This window comes from Euleptes europaea, chromosome 19 (genome assembly GCF_029931775.1).
Source record: "Euleptes europaea isolate rEulEur1 chromosome 19, rEulEur1.hap1, whole genome shotgun sequence".
Taxonomy (NCBI): domain Eukaryota; kingdom Metazoa; phylum Chordata; class Lepidosauria; order Squamata; family Sphaerodactylidae; genus Euleptes; species Euleptes europaea.
Genome location: NC_079330.1, coordinates 38,532,245 through 38,556,625, shown reverse-complemented (window position 1 = coordinate 38,556,625; position 24,381 = coordinate 38,532,245).

Sequence of the window (24,381 nt, the reverse complement as noted above, 5' to 3'; positions counted from 1 at the left end):
CCCCTCACAATAGTGTTTTATAATGTAGACATGACAATAACACTCTGCAATCAACACTGAAAAGTCCAGGGAACTGGAAACACTCTCTCACATTTAATGTCGGATTCTTTAGCATAGACAAAAACCATTCTGTCCAATGCAAATGGTAGAAGGCTGTGGCTGACCCTTGATGAGGATGAAGGTGATGATGTCAGGAGCCAGGCAGAGCATGCCTATCACTCTTACTCTGCAGTCACTCCATTGGCTGCCTATCAGTTGCTGAGTTCAGTTCAAGTACTGGCTATCACATACAAAGCCATTCGAGGCAGGGCCTTTGGCAGGTGCAACTCTGCAAGCTGGCAAGATCAACAACTGTCCACGCATGGTCATTCTCTGTTGCACCACCCCCCACCCACCCACCCACCCACCTTGTGGGATGGCCAGAAGGGCATTCTTATAAAGGAAACACGAGTATATCATAAAGGTTCCTTGGGGTGCTTTAATAAAGGGAATAGCAGCTAGTTTTGTGTCCAGTAGCACTGTCAGAGAGGGTTTCTGACACTAGGGGTTAAACAATATTCCTTCTGTGCACTCCCCCCCTCCCTCCTGTTTTGCACACGACCCACTATCTCTGGTCAGAGATCTGCAAGTGTATGGAGACCCGCCCGTGTAAATCTTTCATCTGAAACCGGGTCTCGCTCACAATGCCTGGAATACCACCAGCCTCACCTCTGATTGCCCTTAAGTACCCGGTACTTGACCCACTGAAGTCGTTACCAGGAGAAAGAAATGTCCAACTCTAGCTCGAGCCGATCAGCTGAGCTGATCCGATGCTACAAGAACCTCTGTCTGTCAGAACAGCAGAGAGCAGCTACCCCGGGAGGAACAGACTTGGTCGAACTGTACCGAGGTCCGCTGGAGGATCAGTACTCTGGGAGAGAGGAATCGATCCGAGGCCAGGGACCAACCACCTCGACCCCTCACCTCCAGGAGCACCGGCTCCTACAGGAACGGAACCACGACCTGGCCCGGGAGAATTGGAACCTTAAGGTCCAGCTGGGAGTCCTGCAGAGGGAGATGACGACGCTAGCAGGGACAGTGCATGAACTTCGATCATCCTTCGGCGCGGCGACCACCTCCTCCGCTCCTCCCCCACGCACTGTTGCCTGGGACCTACAGATCTCCTTCGATGGTTCCTGCGCTCAACTGCCCCACTTCCTACTACAACTTTCCGGTTTCATGGACGATCAGGGTGAGACTTTTCCTTCCGAGGAGGCCCGGGTGCATTACGCCATCGGGCTTCTAAGGAAGGAGGCAGTAGAATGGGCAGTAGCAGCTACAGAAGTCAACCCGGGACTTTTGCATTCACTCCAAGACTTCTTGGAAGCCCTGCACCGCCGGTTTGAGGACCCTCACCGGGCGGAGAGGGCCAAAATAGCCATGCGCAAACTGAGGCAGGGGTCCCGGTCTGTGCTAGAGCATGCCCAGGAGTTCCAGTCCCTGGCATGCAAGGTGCGGGAGTGGAGCGAGACCACCAAGGTCCAGCACTTCTGTGAGGGATTGCGCTGGGAGGTGTTGGAGGGCTGCCTGACTCTAGGCGACCCTGATACTATGGAGGGTTGGATCTATTTGACTGGGGAAGTGGAGCACCGCAAGCTCACCTTACAGTTTGCCAAGGATCGCCCGGGGAGGGAACCCCCCTCCAGAGGCCCAGTCAAAGGGAATGCCCCGGCGGGGGTGCACCATGGAGAGGAGAACCGAGGCAGGTTTCCGGAGGAGAAGGCGCGCCGCCCCAAAGAAATGGTCTGTTGGCGTTGCGGAAGAGCGGGGCACTTTGCGGCCAAGTGTACCTACGGTTTCCCAGGACAGACGGCGGATAGAGTGGTCCCGACCGAGCCCCGAGTTCCGGACAGAAGGAGAGCAGAAGGGACCAACACCCAATGCGGTGCGACGGCTCTCAGCGCAGACCTGGAGCCTGCTCCATGCACGCATCATTGTAGTTCCAGTTGTTCCTCACCGTCAAAAAATGAGGAGAGCTTCCTGTGATTGAACCGGCACAGGAGGCAACCTTGCAAGGGGACAAACCGGTTCCGACCTGGGTGAGTGACCAGGGGGAGACTTTGTTGGTGCCAGTAGTGTTGAAGAACCCCAGGGGAGGGGATCCTATTGCGGTCGTAGGTATTTTGGACTCTGGCTGCTCCAGAACTTTAATAGACCAGGGGGTGTTTGACTGTTTGCAGTTGGGGGCAGTAGAGTTAGATCGGCCCTTACACTTCCGCCAGATGGATGGGAGCGACCTCCAGGGGGGTCCCGTTCATTTGCATTCTGAACCAGCTTTGTTGGGGATGGGGGATCACTGGGAGCTGATCAGTCTGACCGTCGCCCCTGGGATCTCCTATCCAGTGATTCTGGGGAGTAACTGGCTGGCAGGTCATAACCCCAGCATTGACTGGACACAGCGCCAGGTGGTGTTTGAGTCTCCACAAGGCAAGTGGCATTGCCGGGAGGACATGCCCGATGGGGGGGTAGCAGCCGCAACAGCGACCCCAGTGACATTACCCCCGGAATACCAAGACTTTATGGATGTTTTTGAAGAGACAGATTGTGACTTACTGCCCCCTCACCGCACCACGGACTGTGCCATTGAGCTCACCGCAGACATGAAGCCCTCCAAGGCCTGAGTTTATCCCATGAGACCCCTAGTTGCGGGAGTTTCTGGATAAAAATCTGTCTAGGGGATTCATCCGTCCGTCCAAGGCTGCATTCTCCTCACCTTGCTTCTTTGTTAAGAAGAAGGGAACGTCAGACCTCCGGTTGTGCGTGGACTATAGGGGGCTCAATGCAGTGACTGAATGGAATGCCTACCCCATCCCCCTCATTCCTGACCTCCTCAGTCAGCTGCAGGAGGGCAGGATCTTTTCGAAGCTAGACCTGGCAGAAGCTTATTACCGGGTTTGGATTAAGGAGGGGGACGAGGCGAAGACAGCCTTTTCCTGTTGTTTTGGTCTGTTTGAGTTTTGCATGATGCCTTTCGGGTTGTCTGGAGCTCCGTCCTGCTTCATGCAACTTATTAACGAGATTCTACACGACCTGTTATTTCGGGGGGTTATCGTGTATCTCGATGACATTTTAATCTATTCTCGGGACCCGGAAGAACACCGGAGTTTGGTGCGGGAGGTTTTGCGCCGACTGCGGGAGCACCACTTATACGCCATGCTGTCCAAGTGCGCCTTTAACCAGGACGAACTTGCCTTCCTTGGGTTTGTGGTGTCTTCTAATGGGTTAATCATGGATCCCGAGAAGGTCCAGGCGGTCCGTGACTGGGAACCCCCCCCCCCGAACCCGTAAACAGGTTCAACAATTTCTGGGCTTCGCGAATTTGTATCGGGGCTTCATCCCGGATTTTGCTGAGATAGCCCTCCTGATCACGGACCTCCTTAAGACCAAGGGGAGGGGTCCAGCGGCCACGGCCGCCAACTATCAGGTAGCATGGGACAATCGCTGCCAGGCAGCGTTCGACTTACTAAAAGGCCGGTTCACGTCCATGCCTATCTTAGCTCACCCCGACTGTTCCCAGCCTTTCGTCCTGCAAGCGGACGCTTCCGAGAAGGCAATGGGGGGAGCGTTTCTACAGAAGGATGCTCAGGGGAGACTCAGACCCTGCGCTTACTTCTCCAAGAAGTTCTCTGGTCCTGAGCTAAACTGGCCGATTGGGGAGAAGGAGGCCATGGCTATCAAGCATGCCCTCACGGTATGGCGCCAGTTCTTGGAGGGGGCGCCGGTGCCGTTCGAGGTTTGGACAGACCACCGGAACCTCGAGGCTATTTTGGGGCAGAGGAGACTCTCGGCCAAGCAACTGAGGTGGGCGGATTTATTTTCTAAATTCCGCTTCACCATCAAGCATGTCCCCGGGAAGGAGAATTGTCTGGCGGATGGTCTCTCCCACATGCCGCAGTACGACTGTAGACTCGAGCGGCCGATGGGATCCCTTTTTTCCCCGGAGCACCTGGGCTTGAACCCAGAGGGGGCAAGCGCAGGAGTTCTCACCCGGGCTCAGGCCTGAGCAGCGCCCCCCTCACCGACCCCGGCACTCCCACGAGGGAAGGGTACCACATCAACCCATTCCCAGGGGGTCAGAACCCAGGCCCAGACCCGGGCAGCCGCTGCTCCGCCTCCCCTCGAGCTTCCACCCGGAGAGGCGGCCAAAAATCCCCACTCACAGGCACCCCCTTGTGTCCTGTCCCCGGCCACCCAGACTAGGTGGGGGGAGGCCCTTTTGGAAGAACAAGGGGGGAAGCCCTTTGGGGAGGAGGAAGCCAGGGTCCCGGAGAGTAAAACTTACGTCCCCCAAAAACTGCGCCGAGAGGTTCTGGAATGGAGCCACAGCTCCAGGGCAGGGGGACACTTTAGTTTTGTAAAGACCCTACACCTGGTCAGATGATGCTTTTGGTGGCCCGGGATGTGACAGGACATCGACAGTTTTGTAAGGTCCTGCCCAACGTGCGCTACCAATAAACGCCTTATGGGAAAACCGCCCGGTCTACTAAAACCCCTGGAAACTCCGGAGGCTCCCTGGCGGGTGATTGGGATGGACTTCGTAACCAATCTCCCCCCTAGCCAAGGCAAGACCGTACTGTGGGTAATCACGGACCTGTTTTCCAAGCAGATCCACCTCATCCCATGCGAAGGTTTACCCTCAGCCCACAAGCTGGCCCGCCTGTTTGTTCAACAGATCTTCCGTCTACACAGGTTTCCCCGGAAGATCGTGAGCGACAGAGGCTCGGTGTTCCTATCCAAATTCTGGCAGGCGTTTCTGGGGATTGTTGGGGTACAACAAGGTTTATCGTCTGCCTGTCACCCTCAGACGGATGGGCAGACGGAGAGAGTGAATGCTGTTGTAGAATGTTACTTACGCTGCTTCACCAATTATCACCAGGATAATTGGGTCGATCTGTTGACCCTAGCGGAATACGCCTATAACAACTCTGTACACTCCGCTACGGGGCAGAGTCCCTTTAAGACAGTATATGGTATTGAATTCGACCCTTTGGGAGCAGTTCCCCTTCCGCCGGGAGGCGACCCGCCGGAGGTGTCGGCTTGGTCTAATACTGTCAGAAATACTTGGCCGGGACTGGTTAAACAATTGGACCAAGTGAAGGAACGATACAAGGCGCAGGCCGATAAGCATAGAGCACCTCATTGGGATCTTGTGGTCGGGGAGAAAGTGTACCTTTCCACCAAAAACTTAAAATCACTGCGCCCTTGTAAGAAACTTTGCCAGAAATACGTGGGTCCGTTTACCATTTCCCGGGTTATCAACGAGGTCACGGCCGAGCTGGACCTGCCCAAGACTTTGCAAGGGGTACACCCCGTCTTTCACATCAGCCTTCTGAAACCCTTTTCTCCCGCCCATGACTGGCACCCAGAACCTCCTGAGGCAACTCCTATTATGGTACAGGGGAAACAACACTTTGAAATTTCCAAGGTTCTAGACTCCAGGTTGCGGAGGGGCCAGTTGGAGTACCTGGTACACTGGAAACATTTGAATTCGAGCCATGATGAGTGGGTTGCAGCTAGACACGTAAACGCTCCCTCTTTAATTGCCGAGTTCCACAGGAATTGTCCCGACAAGCCCAGGGACCCGGGGAGGGGGTCTTTGGAGAGGCGGAATGTCAGATAGGGTTTCTGACACTAGAGGTTAAACAATATTCCTTCTGTGCACTCCCCCCTCCCTCCTGTTTTGCACACGACCCACTAGCTCTGGTCAGAGATCTGCAAGTGTATGGAGACCCGCCCGTGTAAATCTTTCATCTGATACCGGGTCTCGCTCACAATGCCTGGAACTCCACCAGCCTCACCTCTGATTGCCCTTAAGTACCCGGTACTTGACCCACTGAAGTCGTTACCAGGAGAAAGAAATGTATTGTTTCCCTTGTATTGCTGTAACCATTGTGTCCGTTCTATAAATGTAGCAAATTCCCAATGATTTGCATTCCAACTTTCTTCGTCTTGCTGAAACCACTGACTTCCAGAATAAATCTTTGAAATCACTGCCCTGTCTGGATTTGAGCTTCTATTGCCTGGGACGCCGTGAGTTTACTGAATCCTGACAAGCACCTTAGAGACCAACAAGATATTTTGGCTCTACCCAAGCTGGTAGAGGGAAACCAAAATAATTTTGATTAGAAACATTTCTCAGGGAAATCTCTCATAATCTCTCATAAAAGGGCACCATATCCCAGCTCCCCAAACCCCAGCAGCTTAATTTGCATAATGTGCAAATTGTTGCTAATTGTATGAATCAAACCCATTAATTGCTGCATTCTTCTCCTGGAAATAACTACAAAAATTTTCTTTCTAGCTGTTTGTTCCTGCCAGGATATTCTTATGTTTTCTTCTCAAGACATGGGAGAAACAAGTCAATCATAGATAGGTCTTCCCTCTTTTGGTTGAAGTTGGAAACTGTACAAGCAAGCCATATGGCAACCTTTACTCTAGTGACAATTCGATTTTTCTTACCATGTGTGTCAAGGCTTGGTTAGGAGCCTAAGGAACCAACAGTGTCAGAGGAGCATGCCTATTATATGAGGTGCTGTGGACCACAGGCAGGGTGATGCTGCTGCAGTTGTCTTGCTTGTGGGCTTCCTGGAAGCACCTGGTTGGCCACTGTGTGAACAGACTGCTGGAGTGGATGGACCTCGGTCTGATCCAGCAGGGCTTTTCTTATGTTCTTATCCTGTGCACTAACACCTTTCTAAGTACATTGAAGTTAAAATGCTTTGAAGAGTGTAACTTTTCTTAGGGTGGCACTGAAGGGTGTGGAAAAAAATTTTTTGGGGTAAATATAATACAGGGTAAGTGGGTAGCCAACTGGAGGAAAAAATACAGGGACTTGAGACACAGTTGTCCACCCTCCATTTTATAAGGGAAGGTCAAAAGTTCATGAACAGAACACATGAAGCACTCTTGAGAGGGCAACAGGAGGAGGAGGGGAAAGATACCAACACAGGAGGAGGAGGGGCGCCTGGAAGGATGTGACCCACAGGAGCAGGAAAATCGAGAGACATTCTGATCCTCTGGTTCTAAGCAATTGATTCCAGGGTCTCCCCACAGATATTGATTCTGGACAACTGGAACAAGGGCTACTCCCCCAGCCTCCGCAAGGCATGAAGGAAATTGCTCAGGCCCCTGTAGATGAGAGGACTTGAGCTTCCGCTCCCCAGTATAGGAGGAGGCATGTGCTGGTGATTGGGGATTCCCTATTGAGAGCGGTAGAGGCTAAAGAGTGCTGACCAGACTATTCCTCTCGAGAGGTATGCTATCTACCACGTGCACACATCCAGGATGTGGCAAAAAGGCTAGAAAGACTTGTCAGGCCCACAGATTATTATCCTTTCTTGCTCATCCCAGCACAGCCCAGAACGTATTAAAAGAGACTATGTGGCTCTGGTTAAAAAGGTAAAGGACCTGGGAGCACAGGTTGTATTTTCATCAGTTCTTCCTGTGGAAGGCCATGGCTTAGGAAGGGCAAGAAGAATACTGCAAATAAATGGCTTAGGAAGGGTAAGAAGAATACTGCAAATAAATGACTGGCTACATAGATGGTGTCATCAGGAAAGCTTTGGTTTTTTGGACTGTGGCTTCTATCAGGAGAGGGTTTGCAACTCATGAGGGTAGGAAAAAATGGGTTTGGTAAGAGCCTTGCAAACCTGATAAGGAGGGCTTTAAACTAAATCCTACAGGGGAGTTAGGCAAAAATTCAAAGCCTGGTATCATACCAATAACTGGAATAAGAACACTAAAGATTTGCGGGGAGTGACACATATGTGAGGAAACATTAAGTTGCAGGTAAGTACAAAACCCAAAATCTGAGGGCACCTAAACCATGAATTCCAATGTATCTACACTATTCTGATGTCTCTACATGCTACATTAGCACAGAGTATGAAAAACAAGCAAGAGGAACATGAAGTCCTAATACAGGAAGGGGACTATGACCTAATAGGCATTATTGAAACTTGGAGGGATGACACTCACAACTGGAATATTAGGATTGAGAGGTACAACTTGTTTAAAAAGGATAAACAATTAAAGAAAGGGGGGAGAGGTAGCATTATATGTAAAGGAGGTGTATAAAAATGTAATGGAGGAGGAGGAAGAAGAAGGTTTGTTTTTATACCCCACTTTTCTCTACCTTTAAGGAGTTTCAAAGTGGCTTACAAATACCTTACCTTCACCTCTCCACAACAGACACCTTGTGAGATAGGTGGGACTGAGAGAGTTCTGAGAGAACTGTGACTGGCCCAAGGTCATCCAGCAGGCTTCATGTGTAAAAGTGTGGAAACAAACCAGGTTCACCAGATTAGAGTCCACTGCTCTTAACCACTATATACCACACTGGCTTTCAGGTAGTCCCCTGTGCAAGTGCTGGGTCATTCCTGACCCATGGGATGATGTCATATCACGACGTTTACTAGGCAGACTATGTTTATGGGGTGGTTTGCCATTACCTTCCCCAGTCATTTACACTTTACCCCCAGCAAGCTGGGCATTAATTTTACCGACCTCGGAAGGATAGAAGGCTGAGTCAGCCTGGAACTGGCTACCTGAACCCGACTTCCATCAGGATCGAACTCAAGGTCATGTATACTAGTGAGGAAATACATGAATCTGAGCATGGAAGTTCAGTTGAGAGTCTCCATGTAAAAATAACAGGAGTAAGAAATAATAGTGATATTATAGACCACCAAACTAGGAAGAGGACTTGGATAAAACACTCCTAGAACAGTTTACCAAATTCTCAATGAGGGACTGTGGCTCAGTGGTAGAGCATCTGCTTGGCATGCACAAGGTCCCAGGTTCAATCCCCAGCATCTCCAGCTAAAGAGTCTAGGCCAGTAGGTGATGTGATATGAAAGCCTCTGCCTGAGACCCTGGAGAGCTGCTGCCTGTCTGAGTATACAATACTGGCTTTGATGGACCAAGGGTCTGATTCAGTATAAGGCAGTTTCATGTGTTCTTGGGACACAGTGGTCATGGGAGATTTCAATTACCCGGATATCTGTTGGAACTCCAACTGCTAAAAGTGAAAAGTCCAATAAATTCCTGACTTATCTTGCTGACAACTTCATTTTCCAGAAAGTGGAGAAGGAAATAAGGGGATCTATTATATTGGACTTGTTTCTCACCAACAAGGAAAAACTGGTGGATTAGGTGAAAGTAGTGGGCACCCTGGGTAGTAGTGACCATGTAATTCTGGAATTTACAATATTGGGCAGGGGGAAAGCTGTATGTAGTCAGACATATAGGTTGGACTTCAGGATAGTAAACTTAAAATTATGCTGGGTGGAATCCCATGGTCAGAAATACTTAAAGAGAAGGGAGTTGAAGAGGGGTGGGAGTTTCTTAAAAGTGAAATATTAAAGGCATAATCACAAACAATTCCTATGAGAAAGAAAAATGTGAGGAGCCTAAAGAAGCCAAGGTGGCTCCATAAACAGCTTTCTAAAGATTTGAGACATAAAAAAGAATCATTTAGGAAATTGAAAGAAGACCTTAAAATCAAGGATAAATATAAAAAAATAATCAGTGCTTGTAGGGAGAGTGTTAGAAAAGCGAAAGCTCAGTATGAGCTTAGGCTAGCAAGAAATGCTAAACATAACAAAAAAGGGTTCTTTTATTATGTTCAGAGTTATACAAAGAACAAGAATATGGTAGGCCCATTGTAGGGGCAGGGCAATAAAATTGTAACAGGTGATGAAGACAGGGCACAACTGCTGAATTCCTACTTTTCCTTAGTCTTTTTTTGCAAAGGAAATGGAGCTAAAAATGGCAAAACAGAGGAAAGGGAGTTGCAGCCTAGGATCAACATAGGGGTAGTACATAAACACCTAGTTTTCTTAAATTAAACTAAGCCCTCAGGGCCAGGAATTGTATCCAAGGGTACTAAAAGAACTAATGGATGTAATTTCTGAGCCTCTGTCCATTATTTTTGAGAATTATTGAAAAACAGGTGAGGTACCAGAAACCTGGAGTCAGGCAAATGTTGTCCCCGTCTTCAAGAAGGGGAAAAAGAAGGATCCAGGTAACTACCAGCCTGTCAGCTTGACATCTATACCTGGAAAAGTCTTAGAACAAATAATCAAACATTCAGTCCTTGAGCATTTAGAAAGGATGGCTGGGATTACTAAGAGCCACCATGGGTTTCTCAAGAACAAGTCATGTCAGACTTACCTTATCTCTATTTATTGAGAATGTTACTAGCTTGCTGGATTGGGGGAATGCTATAGACATAGTTTACCTTGATTTCAGTAAGGCTTTGGATAAGGTTCTTCATAATATTCTTGATGCCAAGTTGGTAAAATGTGGTTTGGATCCTATTACTGTTAGGTGGATCAGTAACTGGTTGACAGATCGCACTCAAAGAGTGCTTGTTAATGGTTCCTCATCCTCTCGGAGAGGACTGACAAGTGGAGTGCCTCAAGGATCTGTCCTGGGCCCTATGTTGTTCAACATCTTTATACATGTTTGGATGAAGGAATAGAAGGTTTGCTTATTAAATTTGCAGAAGATACTAAATTGAGAGGGGTAGCAAATATGGTAGAAGACAGAGCCAGGATACAGGATGATCTTGACTGGATGGAAAACTGGGCTAAATCAAATACAATGAATAAATGTACAGTTCTGCATATGGGCAGGTAAAATCAAATGCATAATTATAGGATGGGGGAGACTTGTCTTGGCAGTAGTGGGTGTGAAAAGGATCTAGTGGTCTTAGTAGACCATACATTGAACATGAGTCAGCAGTGTGATATGGTAGCTAAAAAGGCAAATGTGATCTTGGGCTGTATCAACAGAGGTATAGTGTCCAGATCATGTGAAGTGATGGTATCGCTTTACTCTGCTCTAGTTAGACCTAGAGTATTGTGTTCAGTTTTGGGCCCCACAATTTAAGAATGATGTAGACAAGCTGGAAGGTGTCCAGAGGAGGGCAACGAAGATGGTGAGGGGTCTGGAGACCAAGTCCTATTGTGAGGAACTGCTCTGTTTCTTTTTCTGTTCTGCCCGTACAAGCGGCAGTTCAGACCTTTGCTAAAATATTGGTTCAGGCTTTGGCTGGAATGTTCCCTGTGTAGGCCTCTGCTGGAATGTATCGCTCGCTCTCCTCTCCTCGTTCCCTCCTCCCCCCTGACCTTGGCTTTCGCAGGATTGTGCTCACGAGCTTTCTTGAGGTCTTTGATGTCTGTTCGGTAGTCTAGCCTGGTACTGTTATTGTTTCGTTCCCAAAACATGTAACCGACACCTGCAATGTAGAACTGGTTATAATCTCACTCTTTTGTAATAGTAAGCACTTGCAGCTCCGGACCGTGTAAGGGCCTAGTTATACCTGATGCTTCTCAATAAACTTACCTGCTTCTGGATGGTCGTCTGAGCGAGTGATTTTATGGGAATCCCCAGGGTGGCTGGAAAGCCTTACACCTATGAGGAAAGGTTGAAGGAACTCGGTATGTTTATGTTGGGATTTTATATTTGGTTAATATAGCAGAGTTTGCCCAGTCATGGAAGCAAGATATTGAGTGCAATAAATTCAGTCTTCCCAAGAAGTAAATTGCAAAAAAAGTAGAACTTACATTTATTCAGGTTCAGTTTGTTAACATTCTTGTTGCAGTTGATAAAAGATAGAAAGCCTCATCTAAAGAATGCATGTCCCTATACAAGTGGCTAGCTAATCCAGCGTCATGTGAGTGCGAGTATGATTGTATGGTTTATGCAGGAGAGACCTGTAGAAAACGTCTGCCTCCTTTGCAGACCATGTGGAAAAAAGCAGAGAGACAAAATGGCTGCTGAGAAAGGAGAAGGAGGAGTTAGAGTGCAGCCCCCAAGTTCAGCCAAACAGCAACATCTCATTAAAGAAACAGCAACTACAAACTTAAGAGTAACATAGCGCCCTCCAATGTCCAGGCATGCTGAGTCGCTCTCACTCCAACACTCCCTCTCGACTCTGTATGCCGTCAATGTTCACAACATTCAGGTTGTCACACAGGCCTTGGTACTTGTCTCTTGGTAGCAGTTTGGTAAATATGTCCGTTGTCATTTTCCCAGTGGGACAGTAGTGTAGTTTGACAACTCCTTGTCTCTGCAAGGCCCTTACATACTGGTTCCTGATTCCAATATGCTTTGTTCGCGCACTGTTCTTTTCTGAAAGAGAGAGGGCTATACAACTCTGGTTATCATCTAGCATTTGAACTGGCAAAGGCTCTTTAATACCAAAATCCTCCAGTAACATTATAAGCCACTCTAATTCTCTGCACGCCTCAGAAGCGGATACAAATTCTGCTTCAGTAGATGAGTGGGCAACAATTTCTTTTTTACGACTTGCTCAGCTAATGGCACCACCCCCATAGAAAAATATATAACCACTAGTAGATCTTAGGTCTGATCTTTCTCCAGCCCAGTCTGCATCAGCATATCCCAATAGTGTGGGATTATTAGTTGCTGGCAGTCTCAGTTTAAAGTGTGCAGTACCCTTTAAGTATCTCATCACCCTTTTAACTGCAGTCCAATCATTTGTGGTGGGTGTGCTAACCCTTCTGGATAATATACTTACAGCTGTTGCAATGTCAGTTCTTGTTGTCATTGCTAAGTACAGAAGTTTGCCTATGGCAGCTCTGTAGTTATTGTTGTCTGGCAGTGGTTCATCGGGTACCTTTTCTCGGTAGAAGCCCAATTCCATTGGTGTAGGCATTGGATTAACACCTTCCAGGCCCAGGCTTTGCAACAGGTGTAGTATCTTCTGCTTTTGGCTAAGAAGATAACTTCCATCTTGTTCCCATTCAATCTGAATTCCCAAGTAAAAGTTAGCATTTCCTAAGTGTTTGACTTCCACTTCTTTGTTTAGTTGTATATAATCTCAGCACAGTCATTTTGATTTTCATGGCAAATAATCAGATCGTCAACATATGTTAGAATAAATGTCCATCTCCCATATTTATGTCTACTGTAAAGACAGGGGTCAGCATTGCCTTGTCTGAAGCCTTGATTGAGTAGCATCTTGGTCAGCTTAGCCGACCATGCTTTTGCAGCTTGTTTAAGCCCATAAAGCCCCTTTTGAAGTTTACAGACTAGATGTTTATTCTTTTCATCTGTAAACCCTGGTGGCTGTTTCATGTATAGTTCTTCCTCTATTTCACCATGTAAAAAGGCAGTCTTAATATCTAAGTGTTCTGTTTGCATGTTTCTGGATGCTGCGATGCTTAGGAGCATCCTAATTGTGGGGTATTTCACAACTGGTGCAAAAGTTTGGTCATAGTCTGATCCATAAGTATGAATGAATCCTTTTGCCACTAGTCTGGCTTTGTATCTCTCAACTTCACCTTTTGCATCTTGCTTAGCCTTAAAAACCCATTTGTACCCAATGGCATTCTTACCCTCAGGAAGTTGGGTGAGAATCCATGTCTCGTTCTTATGCAGCGCGTCCATTTCCTCTTGTGCTGCTTTCCTCCACTTGCTTGCCTCTGGTTCAGGAATGCACAGTAATTCAGCCCATGATGCTGGTTCATGTGGTAGCGATGTCCTTGCGAGGTAGGTGAGTTTCTTAGCTGAAACTCCCTTGTTGGCTCACGATGAGCGTCTGAGATCCAGGATCCCATCTGCCTCCGCAGCGGTCTCTGGCTCACCTGCTTGTTCAGGAATTTCTGCCCTCACAGCCTCCTCTGGTTGAGCATCTGGTTGTGTCTGCATAGTGACTGCATCCATTGGCTCTGGGCAATACACCAGCAGTTGGTCGTTGTTGCCATCTCCCTCTGGACGGTCATCTGTCGCAGCAGTCTGATGGCTCCTTGGTCGCTCATCAAACTGTACCACTCTGCTTGTAGTAATTTTGTTAGTACTCGGGTCTAGAATTCTGTATCCCTTACTCTCTGGACAGTATCCCACAAAGATGCCTTCTTCAGCTCTGGGTTCTAGTTTGAATCTTTTTTCTTTTGGTATATGAGCATAAACCTTGGATCCAAATACCCTGATGTGTTCTACGCTTGGCTTTCTGTTATGCCATAACTCATAAGGAGTTTTCCCTGTGGCTTTGGTTGGCAATCTGTTCTGCAAGTAAACTGCGGTCATTGCAGCTTCTCCCCAGTGCCTATAGGGAAGGCCTGAGTCAATCAGCATGCACCTGACCATGTCCATTATAGAGCGATTTTTGCACTCCGCAACCACATTTTGCTCAGGTGTGTGAGCCACAGGGATTCTGTGTTGGATCTCATGTTCCCTTAGGAATTCCTGCACTGGTCTGGATGTGTACTCATCACTAGGGCTGTCGATTCAGTTTGTCCCGAACTGAAAAACTGCTGAATTTCCCCCGATTCGGTGGTTTCTGGTTCGGGAAGAACCAAATTCAAAATAGGTGGGAAACGGGGGGAGCCGAATTCCCCGACTTTGGGGTGTTAGGGAAATAAATTCGGCAAATTCGGGGTTCGGCTCCCCCCCCCCGCGCGCCTTCACGGGGCTTCGCTGAAGGTGGGGGGGCCCTTTAAACAGATCTGAGCCTCCCTTGAAGCCCCTTGAAGCCGGACAGGGGGGCTCTTTAAACAGATCTGTGCCTCTCATACCCATGGAAATACTGACCACCACTTTGAGGTCAGGAAGCAATTTTCCTCCAGGTCAGTTTGGCCAGGGATCCTGGGTTTGTTTGTGTTTTTTTGGCCATCTTCTGGCCATGGAGCAGTGGTCAGTGGGGGAGTGGATTTCCTGCATTGTGCAGGGGGTAGGACTAAATGACCCTTGAAGTCCCAACTCTATGATTCTTAGTTGGAAGTGACTTGATGGCACTTATACACACACCTGAAGGCTCAGACCACCTATAACAACCGACCCGGGACATGAGGTAACCTTCCTCCATGATCCAACATTTGCAGAAATTTGGGTATGGGAGAGCATTTTTGGCTGCTACCTTCTAACTGTTTAATTCTCTTCTCTGACAGCTGAGAACGAACAAATCTTTGAAGGTCTTCTGGAGGGGTCTGAAGACCTGTCTTTTTTTGGAGGACCTTTGAGTAAGGTTAATTAGTTAGCTGGCACCCTAAAAGAAAGGAATTGAATGTGGTCACTTGTATGAACCAGCGATCTCTTGCCCAGGTTTGAAATGCTGACAACAGCCCTTTCAGACTCCCAATGGGCAAGGTGTGGTTCATTTAATAATAAGGTCGAGAGCTTTTCTTTGCCAAAGCCTTATCTCTCTGACCTTCGGTTCTTCCCCGGGAAAGTTGCACTCACAACACACGTGGCTCCTCTTTTGTTTTGTAAAACAAAATTTATTTTTAAGAAGATGAAAAAAAATACTTTCAATAAATAACAAGCAAATAAAACAATCCTGCTAACTAGTAAAGGCCATCAGAAGAGAGAGAAAAACGCTGACTTTAAGGTTAATGCCTTAAAAAACCTCCCCCACCAATCAACGTCGAATGCTCATCACTCTCCGCCGAGCAACATTCAGTCTTAAAGTCATACACCCGTTACTTGCATACATCACTGCTGTAAAAATTGTCTTCTTTATTCAATGTTTTTGTGTGTGGTTTTACTTTTGGTGTTTTTTATTAAATATTTTTGAAAGTGCCTTGGTCAAAAGGCAGTCTTCCAACAAGCAAAATAAATAAAATTCCCTTATCTTGAGGCTAGGGACTCCCCAACCTTTTTGAGCCTTTGGATTTCAGACAAATGGTCGTGGGCAGAATCGTAAAATTTCTGCCACTGGCCAATTGCAAAACAGTTGCTGTAGGAGGCAGAGATAACCACAGAATATTAGAGGGTGAGGTCATGCATAACTAACAGTAACACTTCAACATTAGAGACACTTGGCAAGTGCCAGGAAAGGTGTTAGTGGCACCTACATGCATCATGAAGGAGGAGGAGGAGGAGGAGGAGGAGGAGGAGAAGGAGTTGGTTTTTGTATGCTGACTTTCTCTTCCATTTAAGGGAGACTCAAACCGGCTTACAATCACCTTCCCTCCCCCTCCCCACAACAGACACCCTGATAGAGTGTGACTAGCCCAAGGCCACCCAGCTGGCTTCATGTGGAGGAGCGAGGAAACAAATCCAGTTCCCCAGATTAGCCTCCGCCGCTCATGTGGAATCACATGAGGAATCAAACCTAGTTCTCCAGATCAGATGCTGCAAACCACCACTCTTAACCACTATACCACCCTGGCTCCCCATGTTGGAGGCCCCTACTTTATACCCCTTTCCTTTTAACAGAGGCCCCCTTCGCACCAAGGGAGCAATTGCCACTGACTGTGCTAAATCAGAGGGTTCCTCTTCTGGGGTTCCCAACTTTGTTGAGGCTGTGGGCGGGCACTCTTGGAATTTGCCTTTCATCCAATAAAAGCTCTATGATGAATAGATCTTGAATAGTGAATAGTTATTATAAACCATGCATTACCCAACAGACAAAAGGAGTAAAATATTTGGCACTCTTAGGGGTTTTTTTTTGGGGGGGGGCGTTATCAGCAAGCAGAGATGTAACCATCTCATAAGGACATGAATCAGAGCAGGCTGACAAACACTGTGAAATATAGTTATCTTCTGAGGGTAAAATGCACCAGACACTCCAGTACTTTTGAGAATAGTTAGTGGGCACCACCACAAAATGGCTGACACCTCCTGGCCAATGAAGCAAAGGAAAAAGCCACGACTGGTTCTTTGCTTTGGGGAGAAGGAACTGGGCACCAGGAATTGCATTGGCAGGCACAATGGTACCCAAGGAACCACAATGGAAATTGTTATGCCATCAACTCACAGACTATTTGTGCCTACCCAGTGCACGTGGAACATTATTCTGTTGCTCAAATGCCTTTTTTACAGCCCCCTTTTCAGTTGCTGGTTTTCTGTGCCCTGAGGAAAGCCCTCCAGCTCTCCTGTTCTGAAATCCAGTATCCTCCCTCCATTTCCTATCAGAAAAAAAAGATCCCACTTTTCCTAAGTTTGCCTTCTTGCCTGGGTTTTTATAGCAAGCACCAGCTTCAGGGTACACCACAGTTATGGTTTCCAGCTTCGGGCCTCAGTGGTGTGTGTGTGTGGGGGTTCTCCTTTCATGGCACACTCTCTGAAAATAATTAAAAGATGGGAGCTTTTATGTGGTGTGCAATGCTCTGATCTCAGCTTTCTAATTAACCTATTTCACTTTACACTACTGCAAAGTTCGTTTCACTCTGGTCAACGTTATCACTGTGGAATAGATTACGATACACTCCTCTTTGAAAAAGAAGTACTGTTGGGGGAGTTCTCAGAGCTCACTGTGTGCCTTTTTGCTGATGAATGCATCAGCTTGCCTGGCATGAAAGGTGGTGCCTCGGAGCCCATCCACCAGGCCCCAGTGGGGGAAGACCTCCATGCCCAAGTTCTTTAAAAAAAAAAAACAATTTTATTGTTTTCCATAATATTATATTCAAACATTTCAACAATTGATAAAAATCTTCAACAAAGAGAAAAAAAAGAAAATATAATATTGTTGAAAGTATATTTTGTCTTTAAATAAAAATTGAAACTTCCCCTTCACCCCCTTCCATCTTATTATAAATTTATGTACTCTTTTGTATAAAAATTCTAATCCAATAGTATTTTATATAATTAAATATAGTTTCTTGTTTACTATCAATTAAATTGTAATTAGGTACAATTTCACAACATAGATTCCATTTCAGATTAACCATACTATAGTAATTATAACTATTAATTATTAGGCATTATTTATAATGGTAAAAATGGATTAGATCAATGAATAACCTTTAAGCTTCCCCATTTGAAATTCATTTTCACAGTAAACCCTCCAAGCCTCCCATTCACCCATAAATTGTACATTGTCTTTTTGGTTTATCAATGCAGTTAGTTTTGCCATTTCCATCAATTCTAACATCTTTTGTATCCAGTCTTTTTTGTCTGGAATTTCCATTGTCTTCCATTTAGCTGCATATATTAATCTTGCAGCAGTGGTGGCATAAATAAAAAATGTTATTTGAGTTAAAAGCGAATCTGGTATCATGCTTAATAACATCATCTCAGGTGTTTTAGGTACATTGTTTTGTATAATCAACCTTATTTCATTATAAATCATGTCCCAGAAATTTTTCACTTTTTCACAAGTCCACCACATATGATGAAATGAACCTATTTCAGTATTACATTTCCAACACTTCGGGGACATTGATTTGTAAAACATTGCCAGTTTTTTAGGTGTTAAATACCACCTATACATCATCTTGTAGATATTTTCTCTTAATGGTTGAGAAAGTATGGGTTTCATATCTCATGACCAAAGTGTTTCCCATTTATTTAACAGTATATCATGGCCTAACATCTGTGCCCAACTAATCATAGTGGGTTTTATTCTTTCCTGCTCGCAATAAAGTTCTAACAGTAACTTGTACATCTTAGATATTAAATGAGCATTTGTATCCAATAAAAGTTTTTGAAAGATTGATTTGTTTTTAGAAAATCCTGTTTTCAAGTCTTGAAGAAAGACAGAGTTTATCTGATGTTATTGAAACCAGGTCAAAAGGTCCTTAACTTCATCGTAGTCTTTTAGTGAGCATTTATTTCCATCCCACTTTAGAAGATCTTGATATGTGATAAACTGAGCTGGTCTTAGTGGACGTAGTGTTAACATTTCTTGCGACGAAACCCATAATGGAGTCTTTGGTTCTAAAAGATGTTTGTATTTTTGCCATATTTTAAATAAAGAAAATTTAACCCTATGTTGTTGAAATGATGTATGTATCTTGATTTTGTCATACCACAAGTATCTGTGCCAACCACTTCTATTATCAAAACCCTCTAGATCCAGTCGACGTGTATTAGTCAATTCCATCCAATCTTTTAGCCATACTAAAGCATGCTTCAGCATATAATTTAAAATTGGGGAGTGCAAAACCACCCCTATCCTTTGAGTCCACCAAATATTTATAAGCAATTCTTTGTTTTTTTTTCCTTGCCAGATGAAATTCAGTAAGTCTTTCCTCCAAGCATTGAAGTACTTTACTTGGGAGATTATTGGTAAATTTTGGAATAAAAATAATAATCTCGGTAGTATTGTGAGCTCTAGCCCTGCGGCAAACCATAAACAGATTCCAGCAGACGGCATATCCACGAAAGCAGTTTTATTGGTTATCATCAACAGGTTTCAGAAGCCATATTCAGAAGAACACTAGTAAGGGGCAAAAGGCAAGGGGCATAGCATATATGGAGAAGCAAAAGGAGATAACTAGTATCCTAGGCAACCCCCCTCCCAGAGGCAGGAAGGAGCACTTGGCAGGAAGGGGCACTTGGCGATTCCCACACTATGGGAATCTATGAAGACTAAACATGGGGCACAGACTGGCCTTGGACAGAACAACACAACAGCACCTGGAGGCAGCTCAATCGCACTACCGCATACCATCCTCATGGCATGCTCCTGACATTCTGCCCCCCTAAAGACCCCCCTCACCCCCCAATGTGGGTTTGTGAGGGTAGGCGGCATGGAATTCTTGTACTAAACGGGGGGCGGAGACATCATGGGCGCACACCCATTCATCCTGGGCAGGACCAAAATGTTTCCAGTGGACCAGGTACTGAAGGGTACCATAGCAAATGCGAGAATCCAGTATTTTAGCTACTTCAAAATGCTCCTCCCTCACACACCATTTCAGGCACTTTGGGTTGTGGTTCAGGATGCCATTTTTGGTAAGGAACATATGGTTTTAAAAGACTGACATGGAACACTGGATGAATCCTTCATAGGGACTTGGGCAAGGAGAGTTCCACAGCCACTGGAGTAATAATCCGGGAAATGGGGAACGGACCCACATACGTGGCACTGAGTTTATCACACAGGCGGGTGGAACGTAGGTTCTTGGTGGACAGATAGCCAAGATCCCCCACTTTGCATTCCACACCGGGGAAGCAATGTTTGTCAGCCTGAGCCTTGTAACGCCATTTGGCCCGCTCTAGATTTTTAACCAGCCATGGCCAGGTTGTTTGAATTGAACGTACCCATTCGGCCACATCAGCTCCCCCCTCCTCCTCAGAAACCTCAATATGACCAGCGGGTCCAAACTCTTTACCATGGACAACCTGGAAAGGGCTGAATCCTGTGGATTGGTGTACTGCATTATTATAAGCATATTCAGCAAACGGCAACAGGTCTACCCAATCATCTTGATGGTGATTAACGTAACAGCGTAAATAGCATTCCAACACTTCATTTACCCTTTCAGTCTGACCGTCCGTTTGGTGATGGAAGGCGCTAGATAGTCCTTGTTCCAACCTGACCAATTTGAGAAAACCCTTCCAGAATTTAGCCACAAATGTTGGCCCCCTGTCCACCACTATCTTGCGTGGAAAGGAATGGAGACGGAAGACATGTGACACAAAGAGGTGGGCCAATTTTGGGGCAGAAGGGATACCTGCGCAGTGTACAAGATGCACCTGTTTCGAAAATAGATCAGTTATTACCCAAAGTACTGTCTTTCCCCCACTAGGGGGTAGGTCTGTCATGAAGTCCATTGCAATCACTTCCCAGGGTTTCAAGGGACTCTCTAATGGTTGTAAAAGTCCGGGCGGCTTGCCCTGAGAGCATTTGGCTGCTGCACAAATGGAGCAGCTGCGGATGAAGGAGTCCACATCCAATCGCATGCCTGCCCACCAAAATTGCCTCCTTAGTAAATGCAACATCTCAAGGAACCCGAAATGTCTGGGGGTCTTGGTGCCATGCACCAAACCCAAAACCTCCCCCCACAACACCTCCGGAACATACAACTTAGAATCCTTGTACCAAAATTCCCCACGTTTAACTAGAGTAGTTGGAAGGTCTGTGAGGACAGTTCCGCTTGACAACTGCGTAGAAGAGTGTCCCTAAAGGACTCAGACAGACCTTCCACCCCCTCTGGAGTTGTCCCGGCAGGTAGCTGGACCGGGGGCGGAGTCGACACTGGAGCGGGGGGTGACTGAATGGGGCGCTCGGGTCCTGTGCCTCGGGAATCGTGGCTGCAGGTCACTCCGAGGGAGGAGGAAGTGAGATGGGTGGCATTACCGGCTCGGCCGGGCGCGTGGTGTCCTTTCCCTCCGGAAGCAGCAGCGGCGGGGACCGGGTCTGAGAATGGGTTTGTACAGCCAGAGTGGGCACTAGACCTCATTGGGCAGGGGTGAAGAGCGACTCTGTGGGCCGGTCAACCTTGGTGGGATATTGGGGAAGTCTAGATAAAGAGTCAGCTAGTAGATTTTGCTTCCCTGGTACATGCTTCAGGACGAATCAAAATTGAGCAAAGAAGTCCGTCCAACGCACTTGTTTCGTGGACAGTTTGCGAGCCTCCATTAGGGTGACTAGATTTTTGTGATCGGACCACACTTCAAAAGGCACCATGGAACCCTCCAAAAACTGTCTCCACACTGTCAGGGCATGCTTTACAGCGGCGGCTTCCTTTTCCCAAATAGCCCAATTGAGTTCGGATTGGACGAACTTTTTAGAAAAGTAAGCGCACGGACCCAGGTGTCCATCCTCCCCCCGCTGCAGAAGTGCACCCCCCATCGCTACGTCAGAAGCATCTACTTGAAGTATGAATGGCTGAGTGCAGTTGGGGTGCTGCAAGACAGGCTCGGACGTAAAAAGCTGCTTAAGACTATCGAAGGCGGCTTGACACTGGGGGGGTCCACTCCACCCGGGCATTGGGTAAGGTGGCCAAATCCCCTTTCCCCTTAGTTTTAAGGAGATTTGTGATGGGTAGAGCAATCCGAGCGAAATGAGGGAGGAACTCCCTGTAGAAATTTGCGAACCTGAGAAATCTTTGTACTTGTTTACGAGTAGAAGGTGGTTCCCAACTAAGCACAGCTCGCACCTTTTCTGGATCCATAGTCAGTCCCTGGTGCGAGATGACATACCCTCGGAAAGTTAATTGCTTCTTGTGAAACTCGCACTTAGATAGTTTGGCATAGAGCTGATGATCTCTAAGATGTTGCAGCACCTCTCTGACCAAGGCAACATGTTCATCCATGGTTTTAGAGTAAATAAGAATGTCATCTAAATAAACTACCACTCCTCTGAACAGCAGGTCATGGAGGATCTCATTAATGAGTTGCATGAAGACCCCCGGGGCCCCTTTCAATCCAAACGACATTACCATAAACTCGAACATCCTAAAGCAATTGGAAAAGGCTGTCAGAGATTCATCCCCCTCCCGAATTCTGACTCTGTAATAAGCCTCGACCAAATCCAACTTGGTAAAAACATGTCCTTCCTTCAATTGTCCCAAGAGATCAGAGATGAGGGGGATGGGGTAGGCATTCATTTGAGTAACAGCTTTGAGTTTCCGGAAGTCAATACACAAACGCAAATCCCCCGTTTTCTTACGTACGAAAAAGGCCGGTTCCGAGCAGGGCTTGGTGGAGGGTGGGATGAAACTGCGAGCCAAGTTCTTGTCTAAAAACTCGCAGAGCACCATCTGTTCTGTAGGGCTCATTGAGTAAATCTTACTCTTTGGCAGTTTTTCATCCCCCACCACCTCAATAGCACAATCAGTCCAACGGTGGGGAGGTAAAACATCACACTCCTGCACATTGAATACATCTGCAAAGTCCTGATAGTCAGGTGGCAAGTAGGTCGGACTGGAGGTGTCCGAGGCTAGAGCAGGAGTTGGTTTGACTACGGTTTTAACGGCCACTTCATATCAGTGTAATTAACACAATGGGCTACTGAACGCTAAGGTCTCAGCTTCCCAGTCTATGGTGGGACTGTGCCCTTTGAGCCAATTTGCTCCTAACACCACAGCATATCGAACATTGGGCACAATAGTGAAGTTGATTTGTTCCCAATGGTGGCCAATTCCCATTGCCACTCCGTGAGTGCGACGGTCGACTGCCCCCCCTGAAATCACTGCCATCCATTTGAGCAAAGTGAACAGGTGTCGATAAAGGGACTGACTTCACTTGGAGCGCCTTAAAGGTGGTTTCGTTAATTAATGAACAGGCACACCCTGAGTCTATTAAGGCTTTAACTTGTAATTGAGGACCTTTTCTATAATGTCGTAATATCACATCTACATATACAGTCTCTTCTATGTCACTCACCATAAAAGGAGCCTTGGGTTTCGCAGGAACACCTGCAAAAGTCTGAGATATCGCTCCCTCTACCGCAGACCCAGTCCGTTTTTTGGCTGTTCGCTGGGGGATTCCAAGTTAAGGGCTGGGAAGTTCCAGTGGTCGCCCACCTCTGAAGAAGCAGGGCTACTCTCTCCAGGAGTAGTAATTGTAATCCTGTACCCCGACGGGTCCGCTGGCGAAAGGTCCGTTGGCACTTCTCCGGCGTGCAGAGCTGGGGGGGGGCTTTCATCTTGGAGTGATGCTCCGCTCGGCAGTGGTGCCTCTCCCCCGAGAGCATCCTCTCCCGCGAGGAGTCCCCTCTGGCTGGGGAGAGGGACTCGGCAGTCCCTGATGTGATGGACAGGCAGCTGCGAAGTGGCCCATGGTACCGCAAACGAGGCAAACTCCCCTTTGAAATTGCAATGCTCGGTCCGATAGAGGTAGAGCCAGCCTCCGCGTGGCCTGAGGAGCGGCAGGTTTAGGAGGGTTTTTCTGGCTTCCCCCCTCCCTGGCCTGCCGTCGGGCAAGAGAAATAAACTGGTGGCGACTTTCTACCTCTTCTGCCAGTAAAATCCACTCTTCTAAGGTGGCTGGGTCTCGTTGCATGTATGCCCAGTTTAGGATCTCAGGATGCAATGCTGCTCTGAAGTAGTGCACCCAGGCCACTTCAGTCCAAACGACTATTTTATTAGCGAGTCTTTGGAATTCGTCCGCAAAGTCTCGGACTGAGGAGGATCCTTGACGGAGTTGTAGGAGGGCTGCCTTGGCCTTCTCTCCCTGAAGCGGAACCTCGAAGCGTCTCCTTAACACTCACATGAATTCATTAAGCGAGCGTATGGAGCGGGCTCGGGTATCAAACTGGAGGACCATCCATTCTGCAGCCTTTCCAGTTAGGAGTGAGGAAATGAACCTTACTCGACTGTCTTCCGTGGGAAAAGTATGCCCTTGTTCTCTCATGTAACTGTCCACTTGGTGTAGAAAACAGGGCAATGCATCCGCGGAGCCATCAAATGTCACATGCAATTGAGGTTGCTTCCACTGCACCACCGGTGCCACTGGTGGAGGTGCCGGAGGTTGCTGGCCGGGGGGTTGTTGTCCTGGCTGCCCCGATGGTGCTTGTCCCATAGGTTGCTGTGGTATTGGTTGCACCAGAGGTTTTTGGCCAGGGGTTTGCTGTCCTGGGATTGGTGCCTGCGCAGGTGGCACTTGAGCTCACTGCAGGTGACTGTATTCACACATCAACAAGTCCATTTGGTCCTGCATACGGGCCATACGATCCAAAAGCTCTCAGTTTTGAAATCT